Genomic DNA, 11,166 nt, shown 5'->3' with positions numbered 1-11,166 from the left:
ATGCACATTCTGGTGTTTGTGGTAGTGGAATGTTATTTATATGTCTACTAATTCCAATTGTTTATAGTGTTGTTTAAGTCCTCTGTTTCCTTACTGACATTTTGTCTCTTTGTTCTATTCATTATTGAAATTGGGATATTAAAGTCTCCAAATATTATTGTAGAATTTTTTTTCTCAGTTTATTTCTGTCAATTTTTGTTTCATGTGTCTTGGGGGTTCTGTTTGATGTTCAGGTATGTTTATCATTGTCATATATTCTTGATGGATTAACCTTTTTTGAATACACAATTTTCTTGTCTTCTATGATACATTTTAAAGTCTAGGCAGCACATTCAGCAGTCCTGTGGATCTGTCTCTTGCTTCAACAGTGTTTGGATGGAACAGATCCAGGAACTCTCTCTCTTCCAGTCTCCAGCTACCTTCCAATCTTCTCTCCATTTTCAACCTTCGGGAACATCTTCTCGGTCATCTCCTGCTTCTGGGACCAGCCAACACCATTTTTGTAGTTAGCTCCTTCTTGCTGACTAACCATGAGCTCCCAGATTTATCAGAATTATTCCATTGAGGTGGAGGCAGCCACCAACCACCTGGTCAATTTGTACTTGTGGGTCCTCTAAACCTATTTCTCTCTGGGCTTCTATTTTGACCATGATGATGTGGCTCTGGAAGGCATGGGCCACTTCTGCAAATCAGCTGAGGAGAAGCATGAGAGCACCGAGCATCGCTCAAAGATACAAAACCAGTGTGGCAGCATGCTGTCTTCCAGGACATCCAGAAACCGGCTCAAGATAAGTGGGGTACAACTTTGGATGCCATGGAAGCCACAATGCCCTTGGAGAAAAATCTGAGCTAGGCCCTTTTGGATCTTCATGCCCTCAGTTCTGCCTACACAGATCCCCATCTCTGTGACTTCCTGGAGAGTCACTTCCTAGATGAGGAAGTTAAACTCATCAAGAAGATGGGTGACCACCTGACCAACCTCCACAGGCTGGCTGGCCTGGAGGCTGGGCTGGGTGAGTATCTCTTTGAAAGGCTCACCTTCAAGTACAACTAGGAGCCTACTGAGCCCAGGGACTTCTGGGGGGCCCCTTGCAAAGTAACAGGGCTTCTGCCTAAGCCTCTCCCTCCAGCCGCTGGGCAGCTTTTTAACTATCCTGGAGCACACTCCCAAGCCTTGGATCAAATTAAAATAAAGCTTTTGGAAGCAAAAAAAAGAAATTTAAAGTCTATTTTGTCTAATAATAGTAGAGATGTTCCAGATCTCTTTTGATTAGTAGTTGCATGAAGTATCTTATCTGTCCTTTTATTTTCAGCATTTTTGTGTCTTTATAGCTAAAATAAGTCCCTTTTAGATAGTATATAGTTGGATCATGTTTTTTAATACATACTGAAAATCTCTGCCATTTAATTGAATAGTTTGATTCATTTATATTTAAAGTAATTACTGTCAAGGAAAGGCCTCCTTCTCTCATTTTGCTATTTATATTCCATAGATTTTGTATATGTTTTTCTCAATTCCTTCATTATGGATTTGCTTTTTGTGTAATTGATTTTTTCTAGTCCATTTTTGTTCAATTCTTATTTTCTTTTCTGCATAGTTTTTAATTATTTTCTTCACTTTTTTAAGTTATTTTCTTTATTTTCTACCGCACAATCTGGAGATTGTAATTAACATATTAAATTTATAACAATGTAGCTTGAATCAATACCCTCTCAGCCTGAATTGTGTACAAAACCTCTGCTATTATACAGCCTCATCCATCTCTTTATGTTATTATTGTCACAGATTTTGTCTTTACACATTGAGTGCCCATTAACACAAATTTATATTATTTTGGACATTTGAATTTTAAACCATATAGGGGAAAAAAGAAAAAGAAAAGAGAAGTTACAAACCAGAAATACAATATTAGCTTGTATATTTATCTCTGTAGTTGCCTTTACTGGTCTTCTTTAATTCTTCATACAGCTTTGAGTTACTGTCTGGTGTCCTTTTATTTCAACCTCAAGGAATACCTTCAGCATTTCTTGTAGGACAGGCCTACTAGTGATGAACTACTTCAAAGTTTATTTATCTGGGAATGTCTTAATTTCTTCTTCATTGATTAGTTTTGCCAGACAGAATTCTTGGTTAACAGTTTTTTTTCTATCAGCACTTTAAATCTATTATCCCACTTCCTTCTGCCCTTCATGCTTGGTGATGAGATGTTGACTCTTATTCTTATTTAAGATTCCTTGTACAAAAACATGACAAGTTGCTTCTTACTTCCTGCTTTCAAGATTCTTTTTTGGCTTTTCCTTTTGAAAGTCTAATTATAACGCGTAATGGAGTCTTTGTGCTTTTTCGGTTAAAAGTCCATTGAGATTCCCTGATATGCTGATTTATGTTATTTCTCACATTTGAAAAATTTGGACCATTATTTCTTGAAATAACTTTTCTGCTTCTTTCTCTCCTTCTTCTAGGATTTCCATTATGCAAATAATGGTACACTTCACAGTGTCCCACAGGTCTCTTAAGGTATGTCCATTTTTCTTCATTTCTTTCCACTTCTGCTTCTCAAATTGAATAATCCACATTGAGCTATCTTAAGTTTAGTTTGAAATTTTGAGGATGCTTTCTTCTTTCTGTTCAAATTTTATGCTGAATCTCTCTAGTGAAGCTTTAGTTTCAGATTGCATTTTTTAGCTCCAGAATTTCTGTTTGGTCTATTCTTATATTTTCTATCTTTGTTGGTAATCTTTATTTGTCTAGGCATCATATTTATGGTCTCCTGTGTCTATGGTTTTTATCTCTCTAAGCATATTTAAGATGGTTGATTTAAAGTCTTTTTATAGTAAATCCAATGTCTGGGTTTTCTTAGGGACAGTTTTGGTTCATTTATTTTTTCCTGTGAGTGGGCCATACATTCTTGTTTCTTTGCATGTGTTGTAAATTTTTGATAATTGAACATTTTGAATATCATAATGTGTAACTCTAGAAATCATAATCTTCTTCTCCCCAGGATTTGCTGTTGCTACTTGTAGGTTGTAGTTGTTTAGTGACTCTTCTAAATTCTTTTTATAAGACTGTTTTCTCTGGTATGTGTAGTCACCAAAGTTCCAGTTCTGTTAACTTACTGGTCAGCTGGTGATTTAACAGAGATTTTCTTAAATGCCTAAACCCAACGTAACAAAAAATACTTCAAGTCTTTGTGGACTGCCTATGTGTTTGAGCATTCCTTTAATGCTTAGCTAGGCCATTTACATTTGCTTAATGTCCACTTTCAGCTTCACGGGAGCCTAAAGACAGGAGCCAGAGATGAAAGTTCATGGTGTTCTCCAGTCTTTTCTGAGCATGTCTAGTCCTGGGCATTTGTGTGGACCTCCAGGTTATCCAATTATGTGGAATCTATTAAAATACTTATTCTCACATTTATATTCTTTCCCTGACTTTTCCCAACCTTTCTAGTCTGTCTGCTGCTTTTGCTATCTGTTATAACCTTCCCCAGGCAGCAGCAGTGAGTATGTTTGCCTTAAATGATTTCTTTAAATGCCACTCAGGAGGCTGTTTCAGGACTGAGAAAGTTCAGAGGCATGTGAAACATACGGAATTCCCTCACCAATCACTTGGGGAGCCACCAGACAGACATACAATCATAATTGTTTGAGACTAAGTGCCTCCTCTGGGGCCATCAAGTTATGTCAATAACATGGGCAGCCAGGCCCACAGCTACCACCAAGCTGGAAAGTGGTAAATTGTATAGGTAAGTTAAAGCACCACAATACTCTTTTGCTGAAATTTAGGAGCTTCTTTCATTGTGAAACACTTCTTTCATTGTTGTATATTTTTTATTAGATTCCTTAGTTTTAAAAAGTTAACCTAATAGTTTATGCCAACTTTATTGTTGCTTTAGTGAAGAAACAGTTTTAGAGTTCCCTACTCTGCCATTTTCTGCTTCTGACTGACATTTTCAAAGAACCACAGGCTATTGTGTTAAGAGGAAGCAACAGAGAGGACTGAAGCTGGGAAGCTAATGACAATAATGAGATGAGACATGAGGGTGCCTTAGATGGGGAACAGTGGAGGTGATAAGAAGTGATTAGATTCTGAGCATATTTAGGTGGTACAGCCAAAGGATTTGCAGATGGATTGGAATGTAGGCAATGAAAAATGTGGAGCGGAGAGGCCTAATAAAGGGGAAGGATGAATTTGCCATTACTGTGCTGGATTCCTGAAGAAGTTTTCTGACTGGTCTCCTGGATTCCATGTTCAGTCTTCTATAATCCATTGTCAACAGAGTAGCTGGAGTGAACCTTTCAAAACTGAAATGAGATGATGTTACTCCTCTGCCCAGTGTCCCATCCCAAATATTTACAGTGGCCTACAGAGTCCTAAATAACCTGACTCCCTGCAACCTTTCTGTCCACATCTCCTAATTCACTCTGTTCCAGCTGTGTTCCTCTCTGGCCTTACTGTTCCTACAAATCACCCTACAGGATTCTAACTCAAGGCCTTTGCACTTATGTTCTTTGATATGCATGGCTCCCCCTTCATTTCTTTATGTCGCTATATAAATGTCACTTTATTGAAGATGTCTTCTTGTCCACCTTCTGGAAAAAAAAAAACAGCAAATTTAGCCACTCCAAATGTCCTGACACTTCCTATTATCTTCTGCTGCTGTATTTTCCCCACAATATGTGTCTATAGTAGGTTCTTTATTTAATGATTTACCCTCTGCTCACTCTTGCCCCATAGAATGTAAGCTCCATCACCATGAGTCAACTCTGTTTTCCTCATATCTGTGTCACCAACACCTTGAAAAGAACCTGGCAAGTCAAAGAACAAAGTTAATATTTCCTGAGTTCAGAAACTGAGATATGCAGTTTTGTGTAAGACACAATCATTATGTTGAGAGATTCCACAGTTTAGGAGGGAAGAGAAGCAAGTAAACTAGTGACTATATGTGGTGGATGGGTCCTGTATTTCAGAAGAACACAGAGGAGGGATGTCAAAGGGATAGTCCCGGGACACACTAAACCACGTCAGGGCTGCAGCAGCAGAGGGAAAAGGCAGTCCACCCGCCAGGCTCCATCAGAAGGATTCTGCCATAATTATTGTTTTCAGCATAAGGCTTTGTTGGAAAAAAAGCTTCTGACCCTTAGAATAATATTTAGATGCTACTGGTCTGCCCAGACCCTGTTAGTACATAACGCATATCAGTTTAAACTAATTAATACATTATGCCCCTTGCTCTTGGGCGAGTTCTGCCATAACCAGCTGAGAGGTCACAGGGCATGACTACCTAGCTCATCAGCTCTGAAATGAAGATGTTAGAGGAGATTGCCTTGGTAGTGGCCTTCAGCTCCAAATCTGTAGTCTGTAGTCTGAGTCCAGAAACATTTGTCCCAAATGAAATTATATCCATCCTTATGACATAAAACAGTAAAACCAAGAATTTATCAGCTACTTTATTTTTCCCAAGACATTTTCAGACATCTCTTTGCTTTTGTTATCATTCTTTGTAATAAGTTTTATGAGCAGATGTGATTTATGCCATGTGTTTATAACAGCCCGAACTTTGATATTGCATTTTTCATCACTGGCTTCCTTGCATTTGAGATGTTTTCACCAGGTTTAGAAAGACTCTTTTCTGTTTTGTTTACAACAGATGCTACAGAAGTATAGCCAAGAAAGAAAAGAGTAATGAGACTTATCTCCATATTCTCCCATCGGTTTCTCAACTAGATCTGAAAAATGCTACAGGCAGCCATATGAAGAGCACCGGAATGCAAAGGGTTGGTTCTCTCTTAAAGACACACAGTCTTGGGGTCGTATTTTTCAAACTGTAGTTCATTCATACAACAGCTTTTTTGAGTAATTGTTATAGGGTGAAATGCAAAAACAAATAACATGGAAGTCCCTACCATTAAGAGGCTTACTGACAGACTTGAAAATAGGAATTGTCACTATTTTAAAATACTATGCTAGGAAGTGGAGAATGTTTCCTAATGGCTATGAGGTTTTTTAGAGGGGAAGGGGTGACAAAAATATTCTAAAAATAGACCATGTTACACATGGTCAAAACTCTGTGAATATACTAAAAACCATTCAATTGTCCAATTTAAATGGGTGAACTATATATAAATTACATCTCAGTAAAGCCATTTGAAATAAATGTGACATACCAGGAATCTGCACAGAGCCTTGTGGGGGCACTGAAGATACAATGGTCGTCCTTTGCAGGGTAGAGGTAGGAAGAAGTAGGATAGGAACATCTCAATACAAAGATTAGACTCAGATATTCAAGCGTAACCCCTCCACATGTGTGTCGAAACACATCTGAAACTCAGCATGTCCAAAGCCAAACAACTAATCTCTCCTCCAGACTCACTCCATGTGCAGGTTTCCCATCTCAACAACTACGATTTCATCATTCCAATCACTTAGGACAATGTCATTGGAGTCATTCTTGACTTTGATCTTTCTTCCACAGCCCACACCTAACCCATCAGCAAATCCTGGTGACTCTCTCCTTAATATAACTCCTATCTCCACTGCCACCCTGCACTTGGACTGCTATGACACCTTTCTCACTGGTCTTGCTATGTTCAACTTGTCTTCTGAAGTCTATTCTTGATACAGCAGCCCAAGTGATACCTTCAAACTGCCAGTCAGATGGTGGTACTCCTCAGAATGCTGAGAAGCTTCCACCTAGTCTAAGCAGAAGTCCTTCTGACCTGGCCCACCACAGGGCTGGTCTTACGTGTATCTCCTGGAAGCCACCCACTCATGGTGTGTCTGCATTTCCCACCTTCCTTCTACTCCTTTCAGTTAGTGATATTTGTGACTCTGCAATCGTATCACTGGTGGGACCTCATTAACTCATGAATTGGGTGACTTTGCAAGAAAAAGAAACTTTTCAAGAGATATATTACCATTTCTCAAAGAACAGGCTACAAGAAGAGTTTGAGATGAGCTGAAGCAACCTATATCTGGAAATGAATCACTGCAGCCAGAAGAGGTCAAAAATGACAAAACAGAAGCCTGGGAGCTGCCTGCCTGGCCCAAGGTCACAAAGTTCTTTAGGGGCTGGGTCAAGTGTGCTGGGGGATTAATTACCATTCTTTGCACTGTACTATCGCTTTTTGAGAATGTGCAACTCCCTTTTTCTAATCCTGGCAGCAACTTCCTGAGCTGTGCCTTGGTTAGTTAGGGTACAAAGAGAATCAAAACATTATACAGAGAGAATAAACAGATGGGTATGTCCTGTTTATTCTGCCCTATTGCTTATCCTGCATGGCTCATGGTTCCCTGAGCGTACTCTGCCCCCTCCTCTCCTCTCCCTCAGACTGCTTCTGGCCCCCAGTTACCCCTCTCATTGCCACTGTCACTGGCATGTTCACCCTGAGTTCTACATACAAATCAAACATAGTGCATGAAGTTTTTGCTAGATATAAAATCAGAAATTTTTAGAATCTTCCTATGAGATTATTATTTTCAATGTTATTAATACATTGGTTAATTGGATACCTTATTTGAGAACTTCAACTTGAATGGAGAGTATTTGTTGTACAGTTTGTGCTTCCATTTTTTAGGTGCAGAAATCCAGCCTTCCTTGGTCATCCAAGAGATACAATTGAAGGCTCATGCTGTCCAATCCCCCTCTCTCCAAAGTGGTAGAGCTGAGGGCTTGTCTGTTCCTTCATATGCAGAGGATGATCCTGATTTTTGGGAGGAGAATGCACTAGATCATCATGGATCCATCAAGCTTCATTGATAAAGGAAACACCCTCCTGTTAATGCTTACTATGTGGCGTTTCAATCCTCTTTGTATCCAGATTAATCAAGGTTCAGCTCTGGAAGTTGCTGATAAGATTAGAACAAGGGAGTTCCATGTTTGCAAAAGTTTTGCAGATGGATCTGAGATATGCTAATGTTCCAGTCCTCTCAGGGATGCTTCCTACCTGTGGAAGTGGGTAAGCCCCTGGGATCAGAGCTCTTTTCCTGGCAACACTGCAGACGCCAAGAGGCTGACACTTTGTCTTCTCCTCCTAGGTTTCTGGGACTCCATTCTCCTGTAAGGAGGACAGGACAGTGACTTTAGACATGATGCAAAACCTCAGAACAATGATGGCATTCCAGGCTCCAGAGAGCCTTTCACAGCCTGGCTAGCTGTGGCATTCTGTACTTTCCTGAGGATATGTCCTGTTCACCACAATCTGACTTCAGAAAATCTCATCTCCTCCCCAATGCATTTGCAAACTTCCTCCCAGGACTGCCTCTGGGGACAGAAGCACTCAGTATTCTGCGATATTTCTCAGTAGTAGAAAGATTCTCAGGACCCTTTTATTGTAAGTAGCATAAATCCCATTCAAACTGGCTTAAGCAAAATACAAACAAAAGTTATACTGCAAGCTCAGGTGTAGACTTCAGGAACAGCTCCATCCAGGAACTAAACACTATCAAGTGTGTGTGCAGTCTGTCTCTCTCCAAACCACAGTTTTGCCAACTTGCATTTTGGCTTTATTTCAGGCTCTAGTTGGACTCATCTGACAGAAAGAGCAGTCCTCTCCTATATCTAAGATTGGTTTTAGTGAATGAACTTGAATCCCTATGTCAGAAAGAGCAAGCATGCTGATTGCTGATACAAAGGAAAGGTAAATTCTCCAATAGACACTTACATCAACTTAATTTTCAGGACGACCCTTCTGGACCCTTTCTATTGTCGTCTTGGTGTCTGCATCACTGATGCCCCTCACTCGTGCTGGGCTTCATGCCTTTGCTGTGTTGTTATCTGTTAGCTGTGAGCTCTGATCTCAACATGACCTTGGCTACATTCTTCAGGTTTCTTGAGCCTCTGCCTTCATAGCTTTATGTTATCCCAGGTTCCTGCCAATCTCACAAGCCTGGTTACTGACGGGTCAGAGTAGCCATAATAACTCTCATTGTACTGATCTTGCAAGGATCTCAGCCACCATAAAGGGTCCAGGTTCCTGGGGGTGTCGCCCTTGGTGTCTGGGACACTGCCTCATCACTGTCGTGTCTTAGATGCATCTGTCACCATCCCCCGAGCATCTCGATTGCCTCCAGCCACCAACTGGCTCCACCTCTTTGGCAGGTCACCTGCTATTGCCTACTGGATGGAGTGGTCTTTTTTAATAAACTTTTTATTTCGGAACAGATTTAGATTAAAAAGTCACAAATTTTGCAAATAAAATTTATGAAAATAGTGAAGAGAGTTTCCACGTAACCCATACCCAGTTTCCCCTATCATTAATGTCTTACATGTGTATGGCACGTCTGTTATAATTAATGAACCAATATTGATAAATTACTCAGGTTCCCTTTGTTTTTGCCTAACGTTCTTCTCCTGTGCCAGGATACCAAGGACATTTCGTTGTCATATCTCTTTTGGCAGTTCTTGGCTGTCAGGATTTTTCTGGTTTTTGACAACTTTGACAGTTTTGAGGAGGACTGGTCAAGTATTTTGTAGAATGTCTCCAAAATAGGGTTTGTCTGATGGTTTTCTCATGATTAGACTGGAATATGGGTTTGGGGAGGAAGCCCACAGCGGTGAAGGGCCTCACATCACATAAATGGTACACATTGTCAGTGTGACTCATCACTATGGGTGTTGGCCTTGACCACCGGGAGGAGGTCCTGTTAGTTTTTCCACCATAGAGTGCCTCTCCCTTCCCATTTTCCATGCTGTGCTCTGTGGATGGAAGCTGCTCTGTGTGCCCCAACCTGAGGAGTGAGGAGTTTGCTCCACCTCCTGAGGCGATCATTAACATCACACACACATGTACGCCTGGCCCTCAGACCCCAGGGCTATGGATTCCTCACGTCCCTGTCACTCCATGAGGTGCAATGACTAATTGTAGAAGGTGTTCAGTAAGCATTTGTGGATGGGACTTAACAGTTGCATTGCCTGGGGAATCTTTGCTCCCCAGGTTGGCTGACACTCAAAGGTGAGCCGTGTCCCTGGATGTCCTTGAATGCCCCACGTCAAAGCTGGCTACGGAACAGCCAGAGAGTGCTCATGAGCATCCTTGGCACCAGAGTGGACAATCAGACCTCAGAGAATGTGCGCTTCCCAGCTAAATTCCGCAGTATCTTTTGCTTCCCCCAGCTCAGAAGAAAATAGGTCCATGCTTATAAACTAGGAAGGACTAAAATGGGCTTAACTTTCTCTCTGGGTTTGAACTTGTGTCATCGGTAAGAAGAAACTCAAGTGTCCTGTGTACTATCCAACATCAAAGGTCAACCTCAGCTGCTCTCACAGGTGACCCCTGTCAGATGTCTTTGACACATCATTGAACCGTCTTGGCTGAGTGTGGTTTTAAAATCTGTACATGTGTCCCTATTCCAGGCCGCACAGTATTTAATAGAAATAGAAGTGACTTCATCGTCTGCCAGCCTAGGTTCTCCCTAGACTGGAGGCTGGTTCTCCCTAGACTGGACATGCACAGGGTCCTTTGGGGAGCACCCCTGGCTCAACCACTGGGGCTGCTGCCTCCAGGCTGAGGGGCTGGTGTGGAGCTGCCAGCAGGGCAAGAAGCCCAGTGACGTCAGGAAAACGCACACACCGGAGGGAGCCCGGACATGCCTGCTTCAGCTTCTGACTTCACTCATTTTAACACTGGGAAAGTTGTTTTTGAAACGCCTCCGAGGGTCTGGCAGTGGACAGAGAGAGGAAGTGTGTCTCCGAAGGGCAGCACAGAGCCATGTGCCCAGCCGAGGGGCATGCAGGATCCTGAAGCCAGCTCAGAGATGGTGTGTCTGGGTAGCAGGGAACTGGGGTATGTTGCAAAAAAAAAAAAAAAACGGGAATAAGGTAAAAGCGCTTATTGATCATGTGAGGGTAAACGTGCCATAAAGCACCCTCCACCCCACAGTCTCTGCACCCCTGCCCCTCCCCCGTATGTCCCTCTGCAGTAGACAGGAAATCACGTGTCCAGTCGGTAGAGGGGATGGGAGGACAGGGCACAGCCAGGCCTGGTGACCTCTGGCCCTACAAGTCCTGTGACCCCAGGCAATTCCAGGAGACTTCCTGAACCTCAGGGTCCTCTGGGACCCAGGTGAAAGCAGCTGTGGGTGTGAACCCATTTGTGAACCGCAAGCCTCACACCTGGAGCTGTCGGTCACAGGGACTTCCTACAGCTTAATCTCACCTTCTCCAGCCT

General features: G+C 41.9%; 1 pseudogene; it reads left to right on the top strand.

Annotated features, from left to right (window-relative positions):
- The first annotated feature begins 530 nt into the window (after positions 1–530).
- On the top strand, positions 531–1,054 carry LOC101130772 (ferritin light chain-like; annotated as a pseudogene).
- The last annotated feature ends 10,112 nt before the right edge of the window (positions 1,055–11,166 follow it).

The sequence above is a fragment of the Gorilla gorilla genome, chromosome 6 (genome assembly GCF_029281585.2).
Source record: "Gorilla gorilla gorilla isolate KB3781 chromosome 6, NHGRI_mGorGor1-v2.1_pri, whole genome shotgun sequence".
Classification (NCBI taxonomy): Eukaryota; Metazoa; Chordata; class Mammalia; order Primates; family Hominidae; genus Gorilla; species Gorilla gorilla.
The sequence above is the reverse complement of the archived record's forward strand: the minus strand, read 5'-3'. Positions and strand labels throughout refer to the sequence as shown.